The following is a 17,799-nucleotide window of genomic DNA, read 5'->3' on the forward strand; positions in this document are numbered from 1 at the left end:
TTCTCTGAGTTTTAATGAGGCCATATGGCCATTCAGGACACTGGCAGAGCTGCCTTCCTCATGTGAAGTCTCTGAAGTACAGTGATAGGTTGAATTCTGATAGGTCTTCTTACATTAATTATATTTATAGGATTTCATTCCACTTTAACGGAATCGGCTAACTTATGTGCATTTAGCCAATAGATCAAAATCTGCAAGAGCTCGAGTACAAACTTAATTCTTGCTTTAAAAAAAAAACCCTAACTAGTGAAGAGTTGTTAGTAGAACATTGTTTCACCCAGTTATTCAGACTCTAGCTTCCCGCTTTGTGCTTTATGTTCAAATGTCTCCATTTTAGTATAACATGGGACAGAAAGAATGTAAGGTGATTTATTAAGACCAGACTTAGCTTAAATGTAATAGCATCATATTCCACAACCAGTCCCATCTGGATGAAGGACAGAATAGGAAATTTAGACAAGCTATGTATCTACCAGAAAAGGGTACAGTTAAAGCTAACAATTTGCCAGTCTATGTGACATGAGCTTCTCCACTGTGAGTTATCTGATAAGATACGAGTTTCTTTAGAACTTCCCAAATTAATTACATGGAAGAGTTTTCTCTCTGGTGTGCATTTTGTTGTGACGTACTTGAAGAGCTGCCTTAAGGACAAATGTTTTCTCACATTCATTACATTCATGGGGTTTCTCCCCTGTGTGAGTTCTCTGGTCTACTCTGAGGGTTGAACTTTGGACAAAAGCTTTCCCACATTTGTTAGACTCATAGGGTTTCTCCCCTGTGTGAGTTCTCTGGTTTGCATTAAGGTGTGACTTTTGGAAAAAGTTTTCGCATATTCATTACATCCATAGTATTTTTTTACACCTGTGTGAATTCTTTGATGTGCTCTGAGGGTTGAATTATGGGCAAAAGGTTTCCCACTTGTATTACATTCATAGGGTTTCTCACCTGTGTGAATTCTCTGATGTGCACTAATATATGACTTCAGGGAAAGTTTTCCCACATTCATTACATTCATAGGGTTTCCACCCTGTGCGAGTCCTCAGTTGTGCTCTGATGTGTGAGGTTTTAGAGAAAGTTTTCCCGCATTCATTACATTCATAGGGTTTCCACCCTGTGCGAGTCCTCAGTTGTGCTCTGATGTGTGAGGTTTTAGAGAAAGTTTTCCTGCATTCGTTACATTCATAGGGTTTCCACCCTGTGCGAGTCCTCAGTTGTGCTCTGATGTGTGAGGTTTTAGAGAAAGTTTTCCTGCATTCGTTACATTCATAGGGTTTCCACCCTGTGCGAGTCCTCAGTTGTGCTCTGATGTGTGAGGTTTTAGAGAAAGTTTTCCTGCATTCGTTACATTCATAGCATTTTTCTCTTGTGTGAATTCTCTGATGTGCCCCAAAAGCTGTATTACTGTCAAATGCTTTCCCACATTGATTGTATTCATAATATTTTTCCCTTGTGTGAATTCTCTCTTGCCCACTGACATACAATTTCATGGAGGTTTTCCCACACTCATTACATGCATAGGGTTTCTTGTCTCTGTGAATTTTCTGATGTCCAGTGAGATATGTCTTGTTAGAGAAAGTCTTCCCATATTCATTATACTCATAAGGTCGCCTCCCCTCTTTGTGAATTCTCTTCTGTCCACTGAAGTGTGATTTCTTGGAGAAGGTTTTCCCACATTCATTATATTCATAGGGTTTCCTCCCCTGTGTAAATTCTGATGTGTACAGAGGCGTGTCTTCTGGGGAAAAGTGCCTCCACTTTCATGACATTCACAGAGTTTCTTCCTGGTGTAAATTATCTGATATACTCTGAGGGCTGAATTGTGGGTAAAAGTTTTCTGACAGCCATTACATTTATAGGGTTTTTCACCTGTGTGAGTTCTCTGATGTGTTCTGAGGATTGAATTAGCAGCAAAAGTGTTCCCACATTCATTATATTCATAGGGTTTCTCTCCTGTATAAATTATCTGATGTGTACTGAGGTATATCTTCTTGGAGAAAGTTTTCCCACATTTGATAAATTCATGGGTTTTTTTTCTCTGTGTGAAATCCCTGATGTTCTTTGAGTTGTGCCATCTTGGAAAATGATTTTCCATATTCATTACTTTGATTGAGTTTAATCTCTATGTGTGTTCTCTCAGGTACTAAGAGGGCAGATTTCTTGCAAGATTTCCTACCTCCATTCTTATCATAAGGTTTCTCCTTTGTGTGAACCGTCAGAGATGTTCAGTAAGGTTTGACGTCTGACAAAGTTTTCTCACATTCATTACATTCATAGAGTTTGACAAGCATATGAGTTCCAGGATAATAAATAGTGTGTGAATTTGCACAAAGGATTTCCTGCATTCCTCACGTTCATGTTTTCTCCTCTGGATGGGTCCTCTGAAACTGAATGAGGTGTGCTTTCTGGTAAAAAAAGATTTCTTCCATATATTACTTTCAAATGACTTCTCTCCTGTGTCATTTTCCTGAGGTACACTGAGGAATGATTTTTTTAAAGATTTTATTTATTGATTTTACAGAGAGAGGAGAGAGGGAGGAGGAGTGAGAAGCATTGACTCATAGCTGCTTCACTTTAGTTGTTCATTGCTTGCTTGTCATTTGTGCCTTGACCTGGCAAGCCCCGGGTTTCAAATTGGTGACCTCAAGTGTCTTAGCTCAATGCTCTATCCACTGTGCCATCAAAGACCAGGCACTGAGGAATGAATTTTGATGCAAAGAATTCTCCTTGTGTACCACATTGGTCAAATTTCTCTTCTTTCTGAGTTTTCTGATATATTGTAAGATCCAAATCCTGGTAGGAAGCATTAGTACAGTTATTAAAAACACAGAACGTATCTCCTATTTGTGTCTTCTGATGTTCTCGATTGGTTGAACTCCAGTTCAAGTTTTCTTCGCACTGACTGCTTTCCAAAGCACACTGTCCTGTAACAGTTCTCAGAGGTGAAGTTGCTGTTGAAGTCATTTTCACTTTCATTACCTTCATAGTGTGTCATGGCCATGTGAACTTGATTGTATTTAAAAATGATGGTTTTGTCACAGGATCTCCCACATTCACTAAGATCAAAGCATTTCTCTTGTGTGCCAGTTCTCATGTGGTTAAATGGAGGTGCTTTATCACAGTTTTTCCTAAATTCATTGTCCTTACAGGATTCCTCTCCTATTAGAGAACTCTTAGCACAGAGGTTTCCCTCGTTTTTCTGGCTCCCCTCACTATGTACGTCAACTTTGTAATATCCTGGGCACCTCTGGTTGAGGAGTTCTTCTTCTAAGGATCAGGGTTCTTCACCTTGCTCCAACTTGAAGATCTCCTGGGCTTTGGTAATTTAATACCCCACGGAGAAAAGGTGGTGGTTCTCCACTGTCACATCTTTCTTCAGGGTCCTCTGAGCAGGGCCTATGCACTGCGACTCATCCTTGGTGAACTCGATAACACTGATCCCTGAGCTATGCTAATTTTTTTGCTGTTCTGGTAAGAAGGTAAGATTTGATCTTTGCCTAAAGGAGAAAGCATTAATTTCTTAGAGAAATTAATTTACTTTGATTGGAAGTTCAGCTCTACCCCTAATTGAATTCCCATGTTACCATTGTATAGCACCAATTCCTCGAAGCATTTCCTCGAACAAAAGGCGATCTAATCATCACCTTTGCACTTAAACTCACAAAGAACAGGTGGCACTTTTTAAATGGTGTTTTTTTTTTTAACATCATTCAAATTCTTCTGCCCATGTCAGCCTTTGTGGGTAGAAAAGTGACAGTCTAAATATTTTTTTCCTCTATTAGAACTCGGAACTTGAAGGTTGAGTTTTTGTAGTTGTTGTTTGTTTGTTGTTTTGTTTTATTTTAGTTACAGGTAACTGCAACAATAGCATGGCAAAACTCTTTTCAATGAACTGTTACAGAATTTCATATTTCCATAGTCTCTGTGACTTAGGACAATTTTTGTTTCAAGTGACGGAAGGTAAACCCAATATGTGCTAAGGAGAAAAGGTACCCTATTAGCTCACATAACAGCAAAGCCTTGGGATTGGCTTCAGGTACAGCTGGATCCAGGATATTATGTAATTTCAGGACATAGTGTTGCTCTTCATTTTTCTCAGTTCTTTTATTTGTGTGTTGGTTTCATTTCCATGCATGTCCTCCCAGTGTTTTGGCAAGGTGACAATGAGCATGTGTCCTGCCTTCTTGGAAAGGGAGTACTTCTTCCTGATATTTCCTAAAAAGTCCTGGTATCTTTATCTAATTATTCCAGATGAATCATGTGTCAATGTGAAATCAATCACTGTGGCCAGGGGTATCCAACCAACTCCCACTTTTAGAAGTGAAATTAAGAGGAGAGCAGTGTTGTTCTCCACAAGATGTCATTGTCTCTACAGGTGAGGGATGGATGGACGGAGGTCAGGCAAATGTCATACACACCCACAGTCTAGAGAAGAGTTTTAAAGGCTGCCAAAAACTTGACTATAGTTTCTGTTCTTTTTTCAGACAAGGAAAAAAAAAAGGATTTTTAAAATTAGCAAACAATGAATACTTAAATAAACATTTAGAACAGAAGTCACTTTTAGTTGGGTTCTAATTACTAGAAGCTACTTAATAACTGTCACAGGACAGAGAGTGGAATGCTTCTAACTTTTTGTGCATAGGGGTAGACAGATGTCCTTTGGTTTCATTGGGCATCATATGCTAATGAAAATGAGTATTTCTATTTTAGTTCTAATGTCAAGTTTTAAAGATTCAGCCAGAAACTGATGAAAACATGCATGTTTTACACAGGTTTCGCCCTTATCATTCATTGGATAAAAGGGGGTATTTAAAAATAATGAGGAAGATTGTACTTAAATACATCCTTTTAAGAATATGAAGCGTAATAAGAGTCAAAGAAAAGAAAAATTACATGGATAGCAGAAGTTAAAGAGGATTCAATGGAAGAGAAATAGATGATGAATTCTGCCCTTAAGCATAACTAGGATTAAAAAAATAATAAGCAGGATTTTATATTTGAAACTGGGGAAAACAGCTGTGTTAGGCTTGCTCACTGGTTTACTGGCTGCAAGCGCTTTGCTTGATTAGTGCGTGAGCACGGGGCAGCGCCATATGTGGATAGTCTATGTGAGGCTGTGGGTGCTTGCGCTCAGTGTGGATTGCGGATGGTGGGTGGTGGATTTTCTGCTCACCACTGTGAGGGGCGGAGAAATGGTTTTTCCTGCCTGTTTGCTCATCTGCCGCTGCGAGAATGTACATATTAAATTGGAATGGCTCATTGCTTTCTGGCCCCACAGTTTTTCGACCATCTATTAATATTTGCCTGAATCCAGTGTGGGCCTTCCTGACCTCGGCCACTGGCATTACAGGAACTAATATAACATTGTACTAAAAAAGAAAAAAATATATTAAAATGTTTTAAAGTGAAGGGAAAAAAATATATACATTTGAAATTCAAGTTAAATCTTTTTCAAAGAACCAATTGAAGAACTAAATGTGTCTTAAAAATAATAATGATTTTTAAAGCAACAATTTCAAACTTTCTAATGAGTGTTACTGATATGTTATTTCTGTATTATTTTACCCATATATGTATGACACCCAAATTAAAAAGAAATATTAATGCATTACACAAAGTTTCTGGCTGCATTATTTTGTTGGTGACTAAAGATTTTCAAACCACTATTACTTGGATTAGTTAATCAACAGGCTTCCTGGATTGGCATATGTAGAATTTTTGTCTAACCTACCTTAACCAGTGATGTTTCTTTGAGCTTTGTGTTCTTGATTCTGGAAGTTATCATTTGCCTGGTTCTTTGAAAAGTACACAAAGTGAAAAGTAACCACAAGACTAAGTCAAAACCTATCACTGGGTTAGCTGTAGGGTTAAATAATTGATGATATGGCTGAACTACTTTAAGGCCATCTTCATGAAATGAAAAAAGATATAGTAACCACTGGATTGGACCATCTCCTATCCAGTATCTGAGCTAACAGCTGGCTAGATAGCAGTAGCGCTGAAGTAATCATGTCAGTAAATCAACCAGGTATAAGTTTCTAAAAATAGTGACCCCTTTCTCAAATATTACTAACTGCCCAAACCATTTTGATGGAACCCCTTATCCTCAATTTTGTCTAAATATTTATTCCTAAACAGACAATTTATTTCAGAAGTGCTACCAAGAACAACTTATTCCATAGAAATCCCATAGGGAAATTTAGTAGGATGAATGCCACCATTGGAAATGAATGGATCTGTGAAGAGTAACCCATGAAGACAGATAAACATCACAAGGTCTGAGTACTTCTCTGACTTGTAGCCAAACCTCTCTGGTCTGGAAGTCGCATGTGATCCCATGCTTCAACAAGGTTTCTCACCCTTCCCCATCATCACTGGCCATAAACAACAAGGAAACAGGCTCTCTTCACATGTGGATAGCCCTCCTTCTGTCCCAGGTGGGAACCACTATATACCAAGGCATACAATTAAATTAAAAAAGCAACTGAACTTATTTGAACCTTAAAAAATTTCAGATTCAGATTTGAAGTCGTTTTTAGGCTGTTCATAATTTTTAACTGAGCTGTTACAAGGCCAATGCTGATGAACTAAAAACATTATTCTTGCAAGGGGACAAAAAAGAGAGAAAGAAAGAAGGAAACAAAAACAATAACAGACAACTTAGCCTAAAGAAAAATGAAAAGAACTATGATTCAGGGATTACCTTGTGGGTCATAGGTAGTCAATTGTTAATTCTTCTAATACATATAGATTTGTGGATTAGCAATATCTTTGTCTTTTAACCCTTTGTCCATGGCAGCTGCGCATGACTAAAGAGAGTAGTTGTGAATTTTGACCGAATGTGTTTCCTAACTTTGAGGCCAGATATAATAAGAGATCTGGGAAATGATGATATTTACAGTTAAAACGGGCCCACTTGATTTCTCATTTCTACCACTGAATCTAAAATTCATCTTGCATCTTATTTTTCTCTTTTATTAAAAAGGAAAAATATCTTGTACAATCAAAGGTGAATCCTCACATGTTTGTTCAGTATTCTATGTCCTCCCTAATCCACTCAAAAGAGTGTTTCTGTCCATACTTCCTAGAATCTGTGTGTGTGAGAGAGAGGAAGGGAGAGAGCAAGGCAGACTCCCACATGGATCCTGACCAGCATCCACCCAGCAACCTCATCTGGGACCATGCTCAAGTACTGAGCTATTCTCAGCACCTGAGGCTGATGCCCTCCAACGGAGACACCCTAGGGCCACGCTCGAACCAGTTAAGCTACTGGCTGTGGGAGAGGAAGAAGGAGAGAAGGGGGAGAGTGTAAGGAGTAATAGCAGATGCTCACTTCTCCTGTGTGCCCTGACCAGGATTCGAACCCAAGACATCCATATGCCAGGCCAATGCTCTATCCACTGAGCCACTGGCCAGGGCAGAAATGTATTTTTAAGTACAGCACCAATTAGAGATATTTATTTTTCCCACATAAAGGCAATTTTCTAACAAGTACATAGTTCTTTTCTTATGCTAATTCTGTTTCAGCGTTCTATTTGAATATATATACCAATAAATATTCTTTTAATTATCATTGTGTTTTAAAATTCACACATATTATGTCTTACGTTGTGTTTCTTTATCAAATAGGCCTTTGTTATTGTATATTATTCTTCCATGTTAAATCTTAGAATGAGATGGCCAATTATATTAAAAAATAAAATCCTTTCCAAAACAGGACTCTTATTTTTACACACTGATTTTCCCATTTACTTTAGAAAAAGCTATTAAATTCCATAAAAATAATACAGAAAAACTTTGGAGTTGCATTGTATTCAAAGATTTGTTTGTATAAATATTGAAAATGTGAGAATATAAATTTTTTCCTATCTTGAAATAAAAGTGTTTACATAAAACTGTGTATCTTTTACCTATTAGCTATAAATTTCTGTTTGAGTAAATACTAGGAATTCAAATTTTTTCATTGTAAATCGATTTTTTTTCCTTCACATGTTCTAACCATTTCTCCTTACTAGAAAAGCTATTAATATAGTGTGCATATTAAACTTATATCTGGTCACTTTACTTAATTACTTATTCTAATAAATTTATAATCAAATTCCTTTGGATATATATTATTTATTTGGAAATGAAAATTGATAGAAAAAAGACAACAAAACTGTCTGGGCCCTGGCCGGTTGGCTCAGCGGTAGAGCGTTGGCCTGGCGTGCGGGGGACCCGGGTTCGATTCCCAGCCAGGGCACACAGGAGAAGCGCCCATTTGCTTCTCCACTCCCCACCCCCTCCTTTCTCTCTGTCTCTCTCTTCCCCTCCCGCAGCCAAGGCTCCATTGGAGCAAAGATGGCCCGGGCGCTGGGGATGGCTCCTTGGCCTCTGCCCCAGGCGCTAGAGTGGCTCTGGTCGCGGCAGAGCGACGCCCCGGAGGGGCAGAGCATTGCCCCCTGGTGGGCTTGCTGGGTGGATCCCGGTCGGGCGCATGCAGGAGTCTGTCTGACTGTCTCTCCCTGTTTCCAGCTTCAGAAAGAAAAGAAAAGAAAAAAAAAAACTGTCTGTTAATCAGCCTTATAAAATCTTAATGTGCTATCCTTTTGCTTTAGATATATTTAAAGAAAATACTGTTGAAGCCCAATGCATGTCAAACTAAATTTCATCACTTTGTCAATAGTATTCACTATTAATAAATTAGATTATAATTTTTATTTATTTTTATACTATTACAAAAGTGAATCCATATGTGTGGAATTATTTGTATAATGTTTTGTGCAAATGATATCAGATAGTCTATATGTTTTACTGAAATATATTTTGTGACACACAGCCATGTGGTATGTTCATCTATTGTCTATTCATGTTGGAGTAATTTAAATGTACCAGAGTGTATTTACTTGGTCTCCCTGAGGGACCAATATTTTAGTACTACACCAGTATGGCAATGGACATCCTCATACAAATCTCCTTACATCTCTTTGGCAACTTTTGTGACTTCTTCTATGTTCTGTTTATGTTTTCTATTCCTTCTTGAGTATATTTTGGTATCTTTTTTTTTTTTTTTTTGTATTTTTCTGAAGCTGGAAATGGGGAGAGACAGTCAGACTCCCGCATGTGCCCGACCGGGATCCAACCGGCACGCCCACCAGGGGCGATGCTCTGCCCACCAGGGGACGATGCTCTGCCCCTCCGGGCGTCGCTCTGCCGCGACCAGAGCCACTCTAGCGCCTGGGGCAGAGGCCAAGGAGCCATCCCCAGCGCCCGGGCCATCTTTGCTCCAATGGAGCCTTGGCTGCAGGAGGGGAAGAGAGAGACAGAGAGGAAGGAGGGGGGGTGGAGAAGCAAATGGGTGCTTCTTCTATGTGCCCTGGCCGGGAATCGAACCCAGGTCCCCCACACGCCAGGCCGACGCTCTACCACTGAGCCAACCGGCCAGGGCCTGGTATCATTTTTTATAAAAGTTAATAACCAGATTTTCAAATTTTAGTTTGGAATTGTATATATATTCTGACATTAAAAAAATGTTCATTTTATTGTACCTGATGTTACCAGTATATATTTTTAAATCAATTTAATAACTTTCACTTTCAGTTCTTATTATCATCGTGAAGACCTTTTATTCAAGCCTTTAACTTGTATATCTTTGTCCACATGTTCAGTGTGGATATGTGCCTCTTGTAAGCAGTTATATGTAAATTGATATATAGTATATGAATATATATGTTTTATTTGCTTGTTTGCTTGTCGGTATGTTTTGTTTAGTCCAGAGTTCCATCTTTGTCAGGTAAAATGCATGCATTTTTTGTTGTTACTGACATATCTTAGACTTTGTGTTCATCAGGAATTACTTAAGGCTGCTGGGAACAAATGTCAAAAGTTGGTTCAAACAAATCAGGTTTTTATTTTTCTCACAAGAATTATTGAGGTAGGAGGGTTTTCATGGAGAGCCTCATTCTTTCTGCATTTATTCTGTTTTGTTTTGATAGATTTAATCTGCACTTTCGTTACTCTTGCCTATTGTTTCCAATTAAGAATAATAATTGTTCTGCCCCACAGATGTTGGAAGATGTTATTCTTTGTGTCCATTTATTCCATCTCTTAGATCTCCTTTTTTTTTGAAATTTTATACTTTACTCCTTAAGAGTACTTATATTGATTTACCCCACTGTCATTTCTGCAACTCAGTACTTAGATTACTTTGTAACGATGTATATAATTTCTTTTTTTATAACAATCTATATAATTTCTATAAACGCTGATGGAATCTTTGTTTGTCATCTTATCTGTTCTTAATGGATGCCATAGTCTTTTAAATAACTATGAAGCCTAGTTTGTAGTAGACTTATTTGAATTTTATACTTTTCTTTGATGGTATCTTTGTTTTATTCTATTGCTTAGTGATTCTTAGATAATAATCAAACACCTGTTGAGAATTAAAATGAAATACACTGCTCACAAAAATTAGGAGATATTTCAAAATGAATATGAAGAGATAAAAAAAGAAGCATTTAATTTTTTTTATTAAACAAGAACATCAGAAAAGCAACCAACAAGTCAAAGAAAGTTGTTTGATTATGCAAATGAGATGCAAAACCAACTTTTATTTCATTGGTGGAAAGGCTGAAAGTACTAGAGTGTCTGCATGTTCCCTGTTCCCCTAATTTTTGTGAGCAGTGGAGGTAGCAGAGTTCTTTCTCACCACGAGTAACCCTATTTGCCAATTGGTGGATGCAGGTTCTCACTTTAGTAGGCAGGGCTTGTGAGGCAGGCAGGACCTATGATAGAACACTGGATGCAGGAAGCTTTGTTTCTAGGTCTGGGCATTCTTCACCCCTCCCTGTGGCTGCACATTGATTGCTCTCTAGCCCAACCCTCACTTGTAAGTCTTCTGTGTCAGTGGTAACAACTACTTTATTAGTCAATTACTGATTCATGTGCTACTCAGCCTTTCAGTCCCTAAAGTTATGACAAAGCCTGCCTTAGGCTGATTCTGCTCTGTATTTAAAAGAGGCTATGTCCTGGGGGAAGCAGCGCAGCCTCTAAACTCTTGTGGTTTCAGTAGAAAGGAACATCACTTTCAGATTCTGCCTTTAATTACTCTTGGCTCCTGTTGCATTAAGGAGCTTCCTCTAAGGCTATATGAGGAAAAACTTTTCTCACTCTCTCAATAACCTATATTTGCTCCCTGTATTTGGGGCTTTGTTTTCCTGTTTGGTTTGTTTCTTTGTTCTCAAGTCACTCCCCCATCTACTGGAAATTTCTAAAATATTGCTGGTCTAACGAAGATAACTTTTTCTTTCTCATACCTCTTGTTCCCTTTTTTCCCTTTTTATTTTTATTTTCCTATCATTTCCATAGTGTGAAGAGAGAGTAAGGAGACACCATTAATCACCTTATTTCAAATGAATTCCCTGATGTTGGAGACCTTTTTCTCTTGAATTTTGACACCGAGATCTTTAAACCTATCCACCAACCTCTTTTCTCCGGGCACCTGCTATGTGGATTTTGCGAAGGTGTAGTTCAGTGTTCCGCCTGCCCTATCTACCTTTTCAGTAATCTCATACAACCTAGTGGCTATTTGCATCTCTGTGTGTCTCTTAGATTATTTCTTCATGTTACGCAATGTATGTATATAGCTCAAAATGATGATAAAAATAACATTTGACATATACATACATATCACCTGCTTATTAGGTAACAGACATTTTGCTAATTACTTCATTTGTTTAATTTTCTTTCATCTTCATGAAATATGAACCACCAAAATTCTTTATTTTGCAAGTGGACAGACCAAAGCTGATAAAGTTTAAGTAAACAGCTCAGGGTCTTTAGGCTCTTGAGTGTGAGAGCTAGGACCCCGGGACTTAGGTTGTAGAGCCAGCGCTTTGTAGAAGCTCTGCTCTACTGCTTCTCAGGTGCATTTACAATGAGCTGCCCAAGCAGTAGCTAAGAACGGATGTCCTTGCAGAAACACAAGGACCCCTGGAGGCCTTTCTATTGCATAGCCAAACAGGAAGTGGCAAAGCAAATTGCAGGTGGGAAAAGTTCCAGTAACTCAAGAGGGAATAATAACTTGCAAATTACCACGTGGAAATTTACCATAGTGTCTAGTGACTGGGACAATTTTCTAACGATTTTCATGAAAGAAAAACAGTGCCTTGCCTTTTTTTTTGTTTATCTGGGTCAATCCCTGATATCATGTCCTGATACGCAAATGTCCTTTCTCTTTTAACCTTAGAAATGTGCCTGGACTTCTATGTCCCTCCTCATGCTCTCCAGTCCCGTAGAGCAGTGGTCCCCAACCCCTGGGCCGTGGACTGATACCGGGCCGTGGGCCATTTGGTACCGGTCCGCAGAGAAAGAATAAATAACTTACATTATTTCTGTTTTATTTATATTTAAGTCTGAACGATGTTTTATTTTTAAAAAATGACCAGATTCCCTCTGTTACATCTGTCTAAGACTCACTCTTGACGCTTGTCTCGGTTATGTGATACATTTATCTGTCCCACCCTGAAGGCCAGTCCGTGAAAATATTTTCTGACATTAAACTGGTCCGTAGCCCAAAAAAGGTTGGGGACCACTGCTGTAGAGCCTCTTACAAGTTCTCTGGCTAGTAGAAAGCACAGACTCGACTTTTCCTAGGCCACTGATGTAAAAAGCCAAGAATCCCCCATCCTCTTTCCTTACTAGAATTAACATAAACTCAGCTTTAATCTGATGGTCCCTACAGATATCTTGTTTAGTTTCCTTAGTCACAACAAAACAAAACAAAAGAAGACAAATGAACTAAAAGCCCAGATCTACTGACTTGGAAGCACAACTAGGTTCCAACCAGGTGTCATCACTAAATTCCTCTGATTATGTTGCACAGTGACGTTAGAGGCTTGAGTTTAATTTTTCTAATTTTTAGAAATGAGAGTTAACATGTTTAAGATTCTGAAGAATTAGCCCTGGCCTGGCGTGCGGAGGACCCGGGTTCGATTCCCGGCCAGGGCACATAGGAGAAGCACCCATTTGCTTCTCCACCCCCCCCTTCTTCCTCTATGTCTCTCTCTTCCCCTCTCGCAGCCAAGGCTCCATTGGAGCAAAGATGGCCCGGGCGCTGGGGATGGCTCCTTGGCCTCTGCCCCAGGCGCTAGAGTGGCTCTGGTCGCGGCAGAGCGACGCCCCGGAGGGGCAGAGCATCGCCCCCTGGTGGGCAGAGCGTTGCCCCCGGTGGGCGTGCTGGGTGGATCCCGGTCGGGCGCATGCGGGAGTCTGTCTGACTGTCTCTCCCCATTTCCAGCTTCAGAAAAAGAAAAAGAAAAAAAGATTCTGAAGAATTAGATGAAACGATAATGTGTTGCAAGCCTTACACTAGAAAGGTGGTTTAACTCTAGAGTGTCTCCCCTGCAAGGTCAATACAATACATGAAAGTGTTTCATAAACTGAAGCGGTCACAGGTGCACAAATGGAGCAGAAAACAAGGGCACGCTGGGAACAAATATGTGCATAGAATCAGTGTGGCCTGGATATGCCTCTTACTTTCAAAATTTATCAAAGGACTGATACATTTTTGAATAAAACAATTTCAAAATCTAAATGGAGAATAAAATTTGATAATGTGTGCAAACGTTGACTCATATTTCATAGTTGTTAAATTCTGTATGTCTCTTGTTAAGACTTTTTACTTTATACCCATTCAACTGCCCAAAATTTAAAAGCATGCATTTATATGTAAACCTCCTGTCTCTATGTGTAGTATAAACACTAGGAAAACCAATAGCAAGTGATCGTGACCAACTGGAGAAATGGCAACTTTCATACATTCCTCTTGTGGGAATGCAAAAAAGTTACAATGATTTGTAAACCAATATGGCATTGTCTAAAAGTCACAAAGATGTTTGTAGCCTGTGATGCAGCAATGTCACTGTGAGTTATAGTGTTGCAGAAAACAGTCATGAATGTGTGCCCAAACAGGTCTGTTCAAAAGAATGCATTGTAATATTACTTAGAAGATCAACAAATTGCTTAACAACCTAAATGCAACCAGCAAACCAGTGAATGAATACATTGTGGTTTGTTTTTAGAATGGAACACCATGGAGCAATAGAACATTGAATGAAAAAGACAAGTTACGTAAGAATACATAAAGATGCTAACATGTATTTAAATAAACAACATAGAAAAGACCTCTGTTAACAGATCATGCATAGGTAGTAACATAGGAGACCCTAGATAGAATTGATAATAACTGATGTCAGTGTAGAAGTCAAGTCTGGAAAGAAATGGAGAAAATGGTGGCATCAGCTATATTTGCCTATTGTATTTATTTAAAAGAAAAAAGAAACTGATGTGAAAGCAAATATATCCCAAATGTCAGCATCATTTGTGAAATCTGAATGTTTGGTATAGGATATTGATAATGTGGGTTTCTGCATTTGTCTGTTTATTGGCAGAGTCATAAAAAAACATACAAATAAACTATTTTTAAAAATGATATAAAACCTTCTGGCCTGACTGGGCACTGGCGCAGTGGGTAGAGTATCGAACTGGGATGCGGAGGACCCAGGTTTGAGACCCTGAGGTCACCAGTTTGAGCGCAGGCTCATCTGGTTTGAGAAAAAAAAACAACTCACCAGCTTGGACCCAAGGTCGCTGGCTTGAGCAAGGGGTTACTTAGTCTGCTGAAGGCCCACGGTCAAGGCATATATGAGAAAGCAATCAATGAACAACCAAGGTGTTGCAAAGAAAAACTGATGATTGATGCTTCTCATGTCTCTCTGTTCCTGCCTGCCTGTCCCTATCTGTCCCTCTCTCTGACTCTCCGTCTCTGTAAAAAACAAACAAACAAACAAACAAAAAACCCTTCTGAACAATGGGCATGTGTATGAAAGAGCATATGTTTGTATTTAGACATGTAGCATGGTTAGAGAAAATATGTTGTATGCATAGGCACACATGGACATATATGCATATGCTATGTATATTATATATGTACATTCAATATATATAGCACACTCTTCTCATGTTCATGTCATATGTACAATGAATTGTGCTCTACTCTTCCTTCTAACTGCAAATTATCTGTTTACAAAAGGCAATGTTACATTCATTTAGAGAAAGGTTTTATGCCTTACCCTTGGCATGGCAAAGCCACTTAATTCTTTTCACAGATTTTATTGACAGATTCTTGCCATAAGTTTTCTTTTGTAGCACTACCCTTTTGTCTTCAGCCATTGGCCAAGGCAGTCCCATGATTTTGTTCCACTCTGCTTTGTTTCATCATTTTCTGTAAAAGCAGATTGGACACTCTTTAATAACATTCACCATTAACATATTTTAACTTCAAATCTTTTAACTAAGATATAGTGTATCCAGAGTGTACTCGGGTCATAAAAAGGCCGGAAATCTACCTTTACATCTCATGGAAATGTCTAGTAATACACCCACCTAATTGCAATTTCCTGTAACTTAGAGTGGCTTTTAATAAAACTTATTCTTTTTATGTTTCGCTAGAGCTGACTGCTAGATTGTGTGCTTTGACATAAAAAATAACTCAGATGAGATTATTTCCTTGAATTTTTACTTCCAGAATATGTGAAGTCGTGTTATTTTCCATAATAAAAAAAATTAATAAAATGCTCAAGAAACACGGACTACAACTCTACCAATTTGAAATAATTACAAAGAAGGTTGGCCTGAATCTGGAAACAAAAGAAGTGTTAAAAGAGGTGCCCTGTGTTTATTTTCAATTGGGGCAGGAAAGGGAGCTAGCTTAAAACAGTCTGCGAAGCACTGTCCTCCTGAGCCCATTATAACGAACAGAGAATACTGGACCTTCTCAAAATTCCGTTAATGAGTGATACTGTGGCTGAGGTGGTTTTAAAAGTGCTTAAGAACAGTAGTTTATTACAGAAGTTAAATACTTCTTTTCTGCCCCCCACAAATCTTGTTTAAACCAAGATTTCCTTTACAAAATACATTTATCCCCAGATGTTATGAATTCTCAATATTATATCAGATACATAAAATCGCCCATATTCTTGAATCCATATGGAAGGTTTGGGGCATTTTTCTGTAAATTTAAAAACATTAGGTCAAGTACAACTTAGAAGGCAAGAAAAGCTAACCCATTTTAATGTAACATTTTTGTACATTTTTTTCCCACCTGTTATTGCTGTCAGGTCTATCCATGGTGTGACAAAGAACACATGGAAGGAAACCTTTCTGAGTTCTTGAACATCTAAAAAGCTCTTTAGTTCTATCCTCATTGACACTTGGCTGGTTTTAGAAATTTAGATGAAAATATTTTCTTTCTAAGATCAGTGAAAACATTACTGAAACACTACTTTCTGAGATCCAGGGTCGCTAGTTAAGTGTTTCAGTCTGATTCTTGTTCCTTTGGAAGTCACCCCTTTCTTTCTGGAAATTCTAATGGCTTCTGTACATCCTTGAGGTGTAGCAAATTTATGAATAGTGTAAGATATTTTAAAATATATATATATTGTTCTGCCATTTATGGACACCTTAAACCTCTCTTTTTATTATATTGCCTTATTATTATTATTATTTTTAATTAAATTTAGAAATTTAATTTAGTGAAATGATATTGATCACCAAAAGCACACAGGGTTCAGGTAAACATTTCCATAACATTTGAACTGTTGATTGTGTTGTGAGCGCCTTAAATCTGAAGACTTATGTTACTCAGTTATTCAGCTCTAGACAAATTAGTTTTTAAAAATAATTCCCTTAATAATTGTCCCATCTTCATGTTTTGTTCCATTTTCTTGTTTTAGAGATTCGTTTTTGTTCCATGTTAGAATTCCTAGATGTCATCTATTGTCTTTTTTTTATCATATTCTCTCTCTTTCTTTCTCTCTCTCTCTCTCTCTCTCTCTCTCTCTCTCTCTCTCTCTCTCTCACACACACACACAGACACACACACATACACAAATTGCTCAAATTTATTTTTCATTTCTCCTATGAAACTCTTTTAAAGAGTCACATTTTAATTTCTCAGATCACTTGATTGTTCTCGAGTTTTTCTTTGTTCAACACATCATTTAGTAAAATAGCTTTCTTAGTCAGCTATACATTATATTTTTATATTCTAATATTTTCAATAATTAAACATCCTGTGTATTCTGTTTCTTTTTTCTTCTTCTCTTTTTTAATTCAAATAGTTTGTCCCATGCAGAAACAATTCTAAATCTGCTAAATTACGATTGTAGTGAACTGAGTAACTGATTCAGGTTTGCCTGTTTCAGTTGGGTGGTAAAAGAACTTAAATTTAAACTTGTGGTCTCTTCTTGGTAATTATAAATAATATATTAGTATCATTCAAAAATGCAATTTTATTTACTTTCATCTTCTGTTTCATTCACTATGCTTATTTTTTCTTAACTAATTTTATATAAGCTGTCATATTTCATATATTTTTGAAATCAACTGTTAGTCCTTCCCACAGTATACTATATAAAAATAATTATCACAGTAAAGAAATAAACCAAGTGAGCTACCCAGTTACTGTCTGCATTTTATCCTTAACAGACTGTTGTTTTTCTTTTTTCAGAGACAGAGAGAGAGTCAGAGAGAGAGGGATAGATAGGGTCAAACAGACAAGAACGGAGAGAGATGAGAAGCATATATCATTAGTTTTTCGTTGTGACACCTTAGTTATTCATTGATTGCTTTCTTATATGTGCCTTGACTGTGGGGCTACAGCAGACTGAGTAACCCCTTGCTCAAGCCAGTGGCATTGGGTCCAAGCTGGAGAGCTTTACTCAAGCTGGCGACCTCGGGGTCTCGAACCTGGGTCCTCTGCAT

At 38.0% G+C, this 17,799-nt stretch overlaps 1 pseudogene; it reads right to left on the minus strand.

The window, feature by feature from the left end:
* Positions 1–578: 578 nt before the first annotated feature.
* On the minus strand, positions 579–2,961 carry LOC136309428 (zinc finger protein 658-like; annotated as a pseudogene).
* Between the last annotated feature and the right edge of the window lie 14,838 nt (positions 2,962–17,799).

Source organism: Saccopteryx bilineata, chromosome 6 (assembly GCF_036850765.1).
Source record: "Saccopteryx bilineata isolate mSacBil1 chromosome 6, mSacBil1_pri_phased_curated, whole genome shotgun sequence".
NCBI lineage: Eukaryota > Metazoa > Chordata > Mammalia > Chiroptera > Emballonuridae > Saccopteryx > Saccopteryx bilineata.